The sequence below is a fragment of the Heterocephalus glaber genome, unplaced genomic scaffold (genome assembly GCF_053883595.1).
Source record: "Heterocephalus glaber isolate CG9 unplaced genomic scaffold, H.glaber_assembly_v1.0 deba00001429, whole genome shotgun sequence".
Classification (NCBI taxonomy): Eukaryota; Metazoa; Chordata; class Mammalia; order Rodentia; family Bathyergidae; genus Heterocephalus; species Heterocephalus glaber.
Genome location: NW_028258294.1, coordinates 31884796 through 31897318, shown reverse-complemented (window position 1 = coordinate 31897318; position 12523 = coordinate 31884796). Strand labels below are relative to the sequence as shown.

The window sequence follows — 12523 nt, the reverse complement described above, 5'->3', positions numbered from 1 at the left end:
CAAGTAGAACTCCACTGTGGCTCCCTTGAAGGTTGCTCCTCTTTAGACTCAACTCTTGCAGAGGTCCCTAGGTACACCCATAGCTTTAGAGCATTCCCTAAATATTCTGCGCCTTGAGGCCACACTAGACTACAGTTGAGTATCTGCATTCAGAGTCTGGCACACCACTATGAAGAGCTCAAGAACTAGAATTCTGTCCTATCCACTTGCCTATGCCCCAGGCACTGGCATATAGTAAGTGTTCAATAATGTTTGTAAAATAAATGAAGTCTCAGTTCTGTCCTTTACTAGCTGTTCATTTGAGCATCTCCCTTCACCTCTTAGGCTACATTTTCATCCTTTCTAAGTGGATAGAAATAAACTGTTATGGAGTGAGTCTAAGCATCAGGCCCTACACTATAGGTCTTTACATATGCTGTTCAATTTTTACCATAAACCTCAGAAAGAGAAATGATTTTTCATCTTATAGGTAGAAGAAGACCAGGAGAAATGAAGCAAATTATCCATGGTTGGATAACCAGTGGAGGTCAGGGCCTGGATTCGAACTTAAGTCTGTCTCTAAGGCTCTTTCTACTTCACCAAGCTGCCAATAAAATGGAGAAGAGACTATCGACCTCACTGGGATTAAATGTGATAATGTATGTGAAAGCACTTTGTAAACTGTTAAACGCCATCAAAATGTGAGATGATATTATTGTCATTAAGATCTTCCATGGTCTGCATATCATGGTCAGAATTCTCAGTAACTGAATATTGGAAATCATTCCATTGTAGCTGCCTGCAAAAGCCTCTGGGAATGAGATACCTCTCAGGGGCTATTTCTGCAGAATATTTGCTCCTTTGCTTAGAGATGCAAATAAACACAGCAATGCAACAGGAAGCCTGGTGGAACTCAAGGCTACTGCACCTGGGGATAAATGACAATGGATGTGTTTGTCAGTTACAGGTTACAGCCCCCTATGAATGTCCTAGTGACACCATTGTGTTTTAGAATCTTCAGGCAGCTTTGTTGTTGCAACATCCCATTTAGAATCTTGGCACTGTGCTTAGGGTCACGAACTGCGCTGCTTTTAGCTGCTGCCACCAGTTTGTGAATCATCCTGTATACAGTCTCTTGGATGCTATCTGGGTGGTGTGTCTGCAGAGAGGCAGTGATGTATGGCATCTCTTGGATCTGGGAAGCACCAGGGGACCAAAAAGAGAGGGAAGATTCACAGTCAAAATGCACTGCACTTAGCTGGCCACTTAGTCACCCAGAGCCATCAGGAGGGTCCTGAAAGGATAGCTGGCCATGGGCATGTGACAGCCAGTTGGCTTCTGGCCCATCAGAGTTACTCTCTCCCTCTAGCACAAGAGTAGTGGAAAATACAACCTTATATTTTTACTGACCGGGTAAACTGTCTGGGAAATGGAAGGTTAGCTCTTTAATTTTCCCTTTCATCCTTTGAACACTATTTAATTCCATCTAACATCACTGCTTGTTAATGTCTCTCCTTTTTTATTGCCACAACGAAACATGCTCTAACTGATCTGGACAAACCATGGACATGTCTGTAATTTAATGTCTGCTGACCTCACTTTGTGACATTTTTCTTCAAGCACATTTTCCCTGGGTCTGTAAACCCTCATGTCCCTGAAATATCATTTTCCAGACTCAGTTCATTTTCTTCTTAAGTTAATAAAAAAAAATGGTGGAAAACTTTACAGTGATTCTCTGAAAAGGCTGTAGAGAGAGATTCCACTGGACATGGGATTATGAACAAGTTTGCCTTATTTCTTAGAAGCTATGAAATGTGACTTTTTGTAATGAATAACAACTAATTCAATTCTGTGAGCTAAAAGCAAATGCCTCCCAATTTTATCCTTCAAAGACAGCCTCCTCTGAATGTTCTCAGCTTTGTCCCAGAAATGGTAGTCCACGATAAGCTTTGGAATGCAATGACTAGCACTGAATCTGATTGATCTTAAGCACTACCAGTTCACTCTGGACAAGTCCTAATATATTAAGGAGCATTAAGATGTCTACAATAGCCTGGGTTGTATATCACAAATAAGAGTTAGCCACTCCAGTTCATCAACAATGGGTTTGGGCATCAACTTATGTTAAATTTCTTTTTGGGTGGAGGTGTACATCAAGCTCCTTTCTTCTCTTTCCCTACAAAAATGTGGAGGATTATGGACCCTCTGCAGGCCATGTGGCTCCCCTTGTGGAATGGCTAGAGGAAATCAGCCCATGTGGTAGAATATACTCCATCATTATCTCTTGCATCCTAAGAACTTATCTTGGCTCACAAGATTTTTGCATTTAACATGCAGTGGCTCACGTACATGTTACCATTTAAAAAATTACAGAGGTAAGAACTGAAACACTGAGTGTTGTTCCATAGGCTAAGCACTTAGTTAGAGGAGAAGTAGTACCCAATACTCTTATTTACCTGCTCCATCTCTCTACACCGGCCCCAAATGTCTCCAAACACAGTAGAGAGAGTAAACCTTCAGGCTTCTCTGGTCTTCTTGCCTCCTATCTTTAAGAACAATTACTAGGTTTTGTGAGAGCTAAGGGCAACTATGCGGAACCACGTCTTGTAAATCTAGCACCTAAGCTGTGCCCCTAAAATGCTATAACTGTACCAACAGCAACACAGAGTTGAAGCTAACAGCCCAGCATGGCTCACAGCAGTATTTCGAGCTTACCTACAGACTCACTGCAGTGTTACTTATGGAGGTGACAGATTTACTATAGCTTAACTTAACACAATAACATTTGTGGGAGTATCTACACAATTGAAGCACACTTCACATCATAAATACACTCTAGCAAATGTCACATCATACTGGTGCCTTGATTTTGGACATAGTTGCACTTTGAAAGTTGATGGTAGCTCTGACAGGTAAAGAGAAGATGGGATACAGAGAAGGTGCCCTGACAAGGATTGGGGAAAACTCTCCAGTTCTTAGGGAGAAATTATGTTGCATGTCCCACTCCTCTGAGAATTCCCATCACAAGCTCCTAAACTGTACCTGCTAGTCTACTAGTGCATGAGCACCAGCACTGGAGATGGCTAGGTACAGGTGATCTTATCTGAGGAGGCATTCACTTCTTACCTTTGTGACCCTGTGCACATCTCCCTACCTCCCTGGGCTTCCTTTTTCTCACCTATAAAATCTGGGATTGGGATTAATGATCATCAGAAGGCCAGAGTCAGATGTTTGATTTTTTTCCAGGTTATTCACTCAACAATCTTGGGTGAAAGCAAAACACTTAGTCAGTATGATTTGTGGGGATTATCTCTGAATTTGACAATGTGGCGCTCCACCTGAACCCTGTCTGTGCTTCCCACTCCCAGTAGCAGATATCGTCTAGAAAGAGAACCACCTGAAGCCACCGAGGTCCCAGACATAGAAGAAAATAGGAGTGCAACAGCACCCAAAAGTCTCTTGAAAACCTCTGTTGTAGTTTTCTATGGGGTCCCCATAAAATGTCACAAGGATAGAATTACTATGGAGGCAGAGAGTGGACTGGGTGTTGGACTCTGCTAAGTGACTCACCAGATGGTTTTAGAGCTGCGTAGACATAGCCTGGGTCAAAACTGTTAAAAGAATTTGTGTAGGCAAGCCCAGCCTCAGTGTCACAGTGACCAGCTGGAAAGTGAAAACTGTCACCAAACAATGGGCCGCTTGCTTTGCGTCCTGCCAAATAACCAGTTTCACTGATTTTCTCTTCCCACTGACTTAATTGTTTTCTCAACTGATGTGACTCACTTCGAAAATTGTTTCCAATCCCTCAGACACAGCCCAAGTTGCTGGGTGTTATGGTTACTGTATGCTCCACCCAAGTGAGGGGGAAATGGAGACTCTGGGTGACTCACCTCAGGCCACCAGCCATATGACAGCGCTGCATCACATCCTCTTCTGGGGACTTTGGTGTAGGCATGGAAATGAACAGACACTGTGAGTCAGCAGCAGCAGCAGCGCGCGCACACACACACACACACACACACACACACCCATATCACAAAAATGCCCAGGACCCAGGGAAACTCAAAGGGCTAGGCATCTTGAAATTGTGTAAATAGCCATTAACCCAAGACAAATTGCTCCCATTAATAAAGAAAATGCCAATTGCATTGATTTGCCTGTCTTACAGTTCACTTGCTTCTCTTCTTGAGATGCTGAGCTCTATTTCTGATCGTTCTACTTTGTCCAGCAGAGAAGCCAGAACCTGGTCTGAATGATTTCTGTGGAAAGCAAACCCAGAATAACTGCCACTCAACTCTATGGAATGTAGGCGGGAGTGAAGGCAGGAGTTTTCTTGGCAGAACGCCTGGTCAGTGGGTCACAGAAGCCTGTGTAAATGGGTCATTGCTGCATGGAGAAACTAAAATGGTCCTAGGCAGGCAAAATCCACATGCACCAGGACATGAGCGAGGATGAGGATAGGGAACCATGTGTTGACACGAGAGCACCAGGTTGGCCCTACAAAATGTGGAGACAGGCAGGCTGCTGGTGACTGTTTTCCTGTGTGCGCCTGAGCCTTAGTGGTCTGGTAGACCAGTCCCACAAGAGCAGAACTGGACCTGACACAGTCATATTGTAAAATTATTTCTACTGAACTGTTTCTACTAAAGGTGAATGTGCTCATATTCTAAGATTCCAGCAATTTCACTTTTAAAACTACAGAAGTGCATGTGTCTATATACTAAAAGTCCTATTAGAGTGATTAAAGCTTCATTATTCACAATGACCCAGGTCTAGAAACAACCCATACATCTATGGAACGGATAATTGTGATTTACACCTAGGTGGAATAATACAAGGAAAAAGAAACTGCTGTTTACAAATACATTATTGAACACAAAGAGCCGGGCACAACATAACTCATGTTATATGATCCATTTACATAAGGTTCCCAAATACTAGTCAAAAGGAGTCTGTAGTAATTGAAGCAAATGAAGTCAAGTTGGTCATTTTTGGAGAGGAAGGTAGGAGTCAGTGATTAGAAGGGCTTAAGGGAAGCATCAAAGCATTGGGTACTTAATATTTCTTGTTTAATATTGTATATATGCTACTTAAAATATTTCTAAAACATGATAGGTAGGTTAGGAAAAGCAAGGCAGGCAAACAGAGACCAGGGTACTACAGTCCTTTGCCACCTGGCATGTGCTCTTGCAGTGAGTGTGGTGATACTGTGGATTCACACAGGTTCTGTCTCACCTGGTGTCTGAGCGTGTCCTGTCTGTGTGTCATCTTGGAAAATGTCTGAGAGAGGAGAGACCAGGGGAGGGCAATTTGCAAGTCCAGGCCTCCACCTAGAGAGGGAGGGAGAGGAGGGCAGTGGCAGGGTGGAGGTGGAGGTGGAGGTGGAGTTGCAGGTGCAGGCGCAGGCACAGAAGTGTGTTTGGGAGAGAGGGAGGACCCAGAAGCGGTCCAAGCAGAGGAGGGGACCACTGGCCCCTCACATCTGGACTCAGAAGCCTCCATGCTAATCATCACCAGCTGACTCCTCAGCCACGTCTGCAGTGCCCCAGCTAATCACTGCCCACGATTGCCTACACCTGTCCTCCCTGCCCACCAGCCCCTGCCACCTGCCTGCCTGCCACTTTCGGTCCTCACGCTAAATCAATAACAAAGACATCCTAGGGCCGCCTTGCCTCTCTGCCCACATCCCCTCCCTGCATACCCCCTTCCATGCCTCCCCCTCCAAGCCGGATCCATCTGCCCAAGTTCAGATCCGTTTTGGCAAGACTGGCGGGCTGGTTGTCATTGCAGACGGCGTGGCTCTGCCTGGTGTTAGCAGCTGCCGACACTGCAGTTTAAGAAACACCAGTGTCTCTGGAAAGTCCATTAAAAGACAGCAACAATGTATATTGTGCAGTGACCCTGGGGGCACCCAATTCCACCTTGGTAATGATCTCTTTGAAACAGCCAGGGCTATGGAGAGAGACGGGGTTCAGCAGCCCCCAGGACCATGTTGATAGCACATGGGCTGCATTTGTTATGTTTGAGCCAACATTCAGGAATCAGTCTCATGCTAATGGGGGCAGGTCCTCCAAGGCCCATTCAGCCAATTAAAATGCTCTTCAGGAGAGTGCTGAATGTCCAGTCACCAGGCAGATCTGCTAATATTTAGCCTACCAAGGAGAAATTTAAAAATCTGGCCACCCTTTCCAAGTGGAGGAACAAATGTCCTAACAATGAGCCTCATAGAGGTTTCTTCCCCTAGTCAGGACCCTTGCATAAAATTTACGCATTCAGACCCACCCTTTGCCTTAACAAAGGCACAAGCCCCGGTAGCCCAGCTGTAGCTCTATCCCTTGCTCTCCTACTCAAAAGGAAGTGAGGAATAATTAGCATTTTAAAAAATGTTCTCCGTTTTACAAATAAAGCCTCCCCAGATGCAATGCTTCTTTATTAGTAACAAATTCCTTGCCATGCACCTCATAACAGAGGAAACAAACCAGTGCGCTTCTGCACCTAAGCTTAGAACTGCTGCTAGGCAACAGGGGAACCATGGAGAGCTCCTGGGAAGGCACACCTTGGTGGTGGGATTTAAGGAAGAAGTCCAGACCACAAGACTGGTGGAGCATACAGTAGTAGCTCAACAAACATTTAATGAGTGCCTACTTGGTGCCACGCTCTCTGCTAGGAGCAGGGTACATTTAACTGTGGTCAGAGTAATGAGAATATATGGCTCTTCTTTCAGAATGATTTAGAAAATCTCCTAGAGCAGAGATCTGACAGGAAACAGGCAGAGTTAACGACATTCTGGGATATTGCATTCCTGTTTCCTTCTATTCCCTCCAAGCACCTGTTGATGACTCCACGACTGGTTCTTCCCAGGACTATAGAACATGAGAATCTAGCAAGCAACCCCGGTATGTGTCTTATCTCCTCACTGTCTCTTGATCACTGGGTTCTGCTAACCCATAAGCTTCATTTTGGAGATAGGTTAAGAAAATGGCTCTTAAATGTGACCCTCTGTGGAAGGATATTGTGCCTGCACCACCATGGCCTTGCCAATGTGAACAATGCTATAGAAGGTCCCAAATAGAAGTTAAAGACACAGGTTCCAGAACCACCAGGCCATGTAACTGCAGCCAAGACCTTAACAATCCAAGGTCTCCACCATCCACCCTTAAAAAGGAGACGTGTCCTGCATGGCAGAAAAGGGGGGTCTGAGCCAGGACTCTGAACTCTTCAGGAGCTTAAAATGCAGATCCCTAGAAACTGGAGACTCCTTTTCTCTGTTCTACTATGAACTTTGGCACTGTGTGGTTCTCCTCAGTCCTCACAGGCAGCCACGCTATTGTGGCCACTATTTTTAAACCCATGAGCACACCTCCATGCTCACTGCCCTTCTGAGAACACATTCTGTCCTTTCCTATTTTCTGCCTCCTAACCTTCCATTCCAGAGCCCCCTTAAAATCCTCTCTGGCCTCGTCTGTCTCCCCTCAGCCTGTGCCCCTGGCTGGCCACTCACCACTTATAGCCATTCTGAAAGTCCTGAATCTCCTGACCCAAGAGTCCCTTGGTGTCAGAACATAAACACAGCCCAGGCTCATAATGCCAACTTATTTACCAGACAAACAAAATATCATGGACTCACCCTTAGTTGGCTGGACCATCTTCTTCCCAGGAACCCATCTATTTAGCTTTAATTTATGTCTAAATCTTGGCTCTTCCAAAACATTATCTTTTCCTCAGTCTCTCAGACCTGTTTCTAGTCCCTCATCTTTGCATATTAGTTTGCTAAGGTTGCTGTAAGAAATACCATAGACTGGGGTGGGGCGGGCTTAAACAACACAAACTTGCTTCCTCACAGTTCTAGAAGTTCAAGACCAAACTGTTGACAGAGATTTATTCTGAGCTCTCTGTCCTTGGTTTGTAGGTGACTATCTTTTCCTATTGTGGGTCTATGTTTGAATCTCCTCTTCTGGGAAGGAGTCACATGGGATTGGAGTCCACCCACCTGACCTCATTTTACTTAATGTGCTTTCCAAAAGCTCCAACTCCAAGTATAGTCACAGTCTGAAGTTCTAGGAGTTGGGACTTCATATGAAATTTCTTAGAGGGGGAGACATAATTCAACCCATAACATTTACCTTCAAAAGACAACCTTGCTTTCTGTTTCTTGGAGAATCAGAGCCATCTGAATTATTTTTCTTAACCTAGCTGCCTTGACTCCTACCATTTCTGAATCTTCACACACTCTCTTTTCTCTCTCTCAGCTCTCAGTTTTTCTCTTTTCTATCATAACTGTTGCTACTCTAGAACTTAGCAAGTTTCCAGCAATTGTTTCTCTCCACCTCTCACCTCCAGGGGGAAGAAGCTGTCCCTTGCCCTCCTGTTTATGCCAAACGCTCTGTGCAAAGTCACTTGTTCCTGTTGGTTGGGGAATAAAAAACCCTCCTAAGTAAACTAATTTCTCCTGCCCCACTTGTGTTCCTGATCACTTCTCTGCCACTGAACTCTTCTTCGTATTATGTTGCCTCCCTGGTACATCCTTAATATGTAACTCTTTTCCACTGATTTGACTCTCTCTTCCCAGAATACACCTCTTCTTCCTCTCTTCTCTTACACTCTTCTCCCTATCCTGATGCCTTGAGCTCTCAGACTATCATTTTCCTCCCTTCCCCCAATCTAACTGAGGGAGAGGCCCCCCTCTCTAGAGATTCTAATTTAGTTGGTCAGTGTTGGCACTTTATAAAAACTACCTGCTACTCCAAGTGCCAAGTTTAGGAACAACCAATCTATGCTCTAGGCCAGTGATGGCGAGCCTTTTAGCGCTTTCAATGATATAAGGAGCCCACTGCAGCACATGTGCCTTAGGTTCGCCACCACCGCCCTAGGCCTCTGCTTCCTCACCTTCTTAACCCTGGCTTTCACTGTCCCCACCATAACCACCTTCTTGAGGTCTTCAAGGACTTCCAAAATGCCACATCCTCATGAGGCCTCTGCAGCATTCACCTCTGACAGCCACACCCATGATCTCTTCACTTGAGCCTCACAATCCCTTTGTGCTCTCCTGATTCCCTTCTCCTGCGTCTAAGCTTGTTTTCCTCCCAACTACTAGATGGAGAACCCCAAAGTCTGGTTCCCCTCCCTTCTCTCTCTTTCCTCTATCTCCTCTCTCCAGTCCTTTTGGTTCATTTTCTCTCCATGCAAAGGATTCTTAAACCTGTATCTCAATCCCACCCCTCTCTCTATAGCTCTGAACTCACATTTATATTTGTTTTAGGGAAGAACTCAGTCTGTATGTTCATCTCAGTTTCTCCCTAAGGTAAAGGTTTGGGAGAAGGGGATGCAGATGGCTTTTGTGGGAGGTGACCTCAGGGGGCAGGAATGAGGAAACAGGAGGAGTGAGATAGGAGTGGGAAGCACTGATGTAAGAAACACCATCAGGATCAGTGCTCTGGGCAGTAGTGCCTCCTTTCCACTGGGACCTTCAAGAAGCTGCCAGATTCTTCCAAGTGGGAGGACTGAAGGTGCAGCACTGATCCCATCCCTCATTAGTTGAGAGTTTCCCAAGGATATTCTCTCCCCTATACTCTGAGCACTCTTTTGGGCAGGCTAAGTGGTCTCCTAGGTTTTGGAGAAGGTTCTGGGGCACAGCATAGAAAGGACAGGGAGCCCTTGAGAGAGGAATCAGACAAAGTGCTTCTTTTTGAGCACACGTGGAACTCTCTGCTACCGCAGACAAGCAACTGGGGACAGACCAAAGGGAGACTGAAGCCATCAGCATCCTTTCCCCCAAGTCAGTGCAACGAAGGATTAAAGCACAAAACTGCAGTTTGCCATTATTAGAATCATGTCCTATTTATCCCAACTAGGGATAACTTGCTCTTCGTCATTGTCCCCTCATTGCTTTCTCCCCATGACTGCTCTTAATTGCCATCTCCTGGACTATCTCATATTCTATTAACTTATCTCTGCTGCGTATCCTTCCCTCTTTCAAACTACCTTACATTCTGAGGCCAGATTATTCTTCCTAAAGATTAATTTTAATATCATTAATCTACTAAGAAATTTTCAATGGCTTTCAATGGATGGTCAAAATATGTCCACCAACCTCAACCAGGAAATCTAATGACCTTTTTGTTCTGATCCTTCTAGTTTGAGGCAAAAATATTAATCTTATTACCCTTTTACCTTTATTACAGGTCAGCTTTCCTGTTGCTGGGACCAGCAATTTAAGGGAGGAGAGGTTCACTGTGGCTCAGAGTTTCAGAGGTTTAGTCCATGGTCAACTGCTCCTAAGGCAGAGACATCACAAAGCATGATGGGGGAAAGCTTCTCGACTCATGGGTGCCAGCAAGCAGAGCCAGTCAGAAAGAGCCAGAGTGGAAAGTGCCAGGTAACAGATACAGCCCCCAAGGCTATGGCCGCCTGTCCCACTTCCTCCACCTAGGCCCACAGTGATGAGCTCAGCACCCTAACCATCCAGTCACCTCTCCAGGAATCTCTTTATTCAGTCAAATTGCAATCAAGCTTCACTAGCACACCCTTCCACCTTTATTTTTTCAACCACTCTGACCTATTTCGTGCATTTACATCTTGGGTCTCTCCTTTTCTCCTGCTTGTACTTTGCCAGACGCCCCATGCTTGTAGCCATCTTAATCTCACCTGGCCTTCTGGGCCCACCTGTGTCTACTACTTATCTCCTCTGTGAAGCCAAAATAAAATCACTTAATCTCTTCTAGTGTGTATCTTCTTTCCTGATGGGTTTTTTTTCAATATGGTTATTTTCAAACTTGCCTTCTTTCCAAGCAATATATGACCCGATCCTTGAGGGTAGGGGTTATAGCTACCTCATCTCTGATTTTTTTATGGCATCAAGCCCAGTCAATGAAGAGAGAAAAGAAGGCAGGCAAACAGGAAGAGAAGGAAAGGTAAATCTGATCCCACACTGAGAAACAAGTTACACTGAGAAACAAGTTGCACAGAAGGACAAACACTAAAAGCTGAGTAAGGCCTGACATATGTTAACCCACTCACCCTTCCAACAGGCTCCCTCCTCCTTGCAAAGGACTTTTTGTTGCTCATTGTCTCACCTGACCTTGCCACTGAGTGCCCATATGGAGTCAACCTCCTTCTGCCTGAGACAGCTGGTCCTGATGTTTGGATAAAGGTTGTATAGATTCAGCTGTGGGAAACTGGCAGGAGGAAGATACCCTTTTCTAGTTACAGATGGTAAAGGTGAGAAATGGGAAAGGAAACATGCCAACTTCTTCCAAACTACCCTTAAGCTGTGTCAGCATAATGTTCACAGCCTGGTGGGAAATAAAATCAGTCAATCATTGTTTTAGGCACATCATGCCAAATACTCAGTATCACTAAAGTTGTAGCTACCCTGGCCTGTCAGATTGAGTGAAATAACTGTTCTATTCTTCACTATGTTGATGGGTTTTAACCAAATTACCCGTGTCTTCTAGCACCAAAGTAGGATCAGTTGCTGTCCATAGGTCCTCAGGTATCCCAAATGATTGGTTGATTTGTTCAAACACAAGGCTGGACTCACCCATCAATGACAAGACCAATTCACCTGTTACTTTGGCCCTGTGCCGAGTCCTCTGTCACAGACTAGCCACACTTAATTAAATCAGCAGTCAGAAAGATTCCATTGCTCCTCAGTTCCCTAGCTCCATGAATGGCAGAAGGCCAGAAATAGGGCTGGTGGGATTATTCATGAGCTGCAGCAAATCACAACCACCTAACTTTTCCTCCTTGCCTCGTGTTCCCATTAGGACAAATACAGGCTTTGGTTTTTATTGCTCTCAACATGCTTTGCTTAAAAACCAACTAGGGGCAGGGCTGACCCTGGGAAAAAGATGGATATTATCCATAGGACTTCCTACTTTCTCTCTGATACCATCTTCTTTCATTTTGGATCACACACTTTGGTCTCCCATCCCTGAAAGCAGTATCCCTGCCATTGCCATTGTGTTTACTGCACAACTAGACCTCTTTCTCGCTCTCTCTCTCTCTCCCTCCCTCCCACCCTGCCTCCCTCTCTCTCTGGTTATCTTCTTCCATCCAAACCTACTACAGTGTTATATGCACCCATCTTTTTATTTATCCATCCTATAGAGAGATACTGAGCAATGTTGTGCACTCAGATGGTCCCCAATGTGTTAGGATAGGTACACACACAACAATATAATCCTTTTGGACATAGTACTTTAATATAAAGGAGTGATCCTGTTATGGTTTAGATCTAGACTGTCTCTCAAAAGGTCCATGTGTTCAGAAATAGGACACTTAGAAGGTGATTGAATCATGTGGGCACTACACTCATCAGTGGATCAATCCATGGCTGAAAGTGCTCTTAAGAGGTGGGGCCTGGTCAGGACCCTGGTCATTGGGGATATGACCCGGAAGGGTGTATCTCCTTCTCCAGCTCCTCTCTTTCCTGTTTTCTTCCTGGCTACCAGGATATGGGAAGTTTTCCCCTGTTATGCCCCTCAGCCATGGCATTTCTGCCTTGGAGCCAGCCAATCATGGACTGAATCCTCTAAAAACTGTG

The 12523-nt window shown here is 45.0% G+C and overlaps 1 long non-coding RNA gene across 5 annotated transcripts in view; it reads right to left on the bottom strand.

The window, feature by feature from the left end:
- Positions 1-12523, bottom strand: part of LOC110344286 (uncharacterized) — a 343104-nt gene that overhangs the window by 56440 nt on the left and 274141 nt on the right. For all 5 annotated transcript variants that reach the window (XR_015451670.1, XR_015451669.1, XR_015451671.1 and 2 more), the window contains one exon: positions 3870-3919. This is a non-coding gene — a long non-coding RNA (uncharacterized LOC110344286). The remainder of the gene's footprint in view (positions 1-3869; positions 3920-12523) is intronic.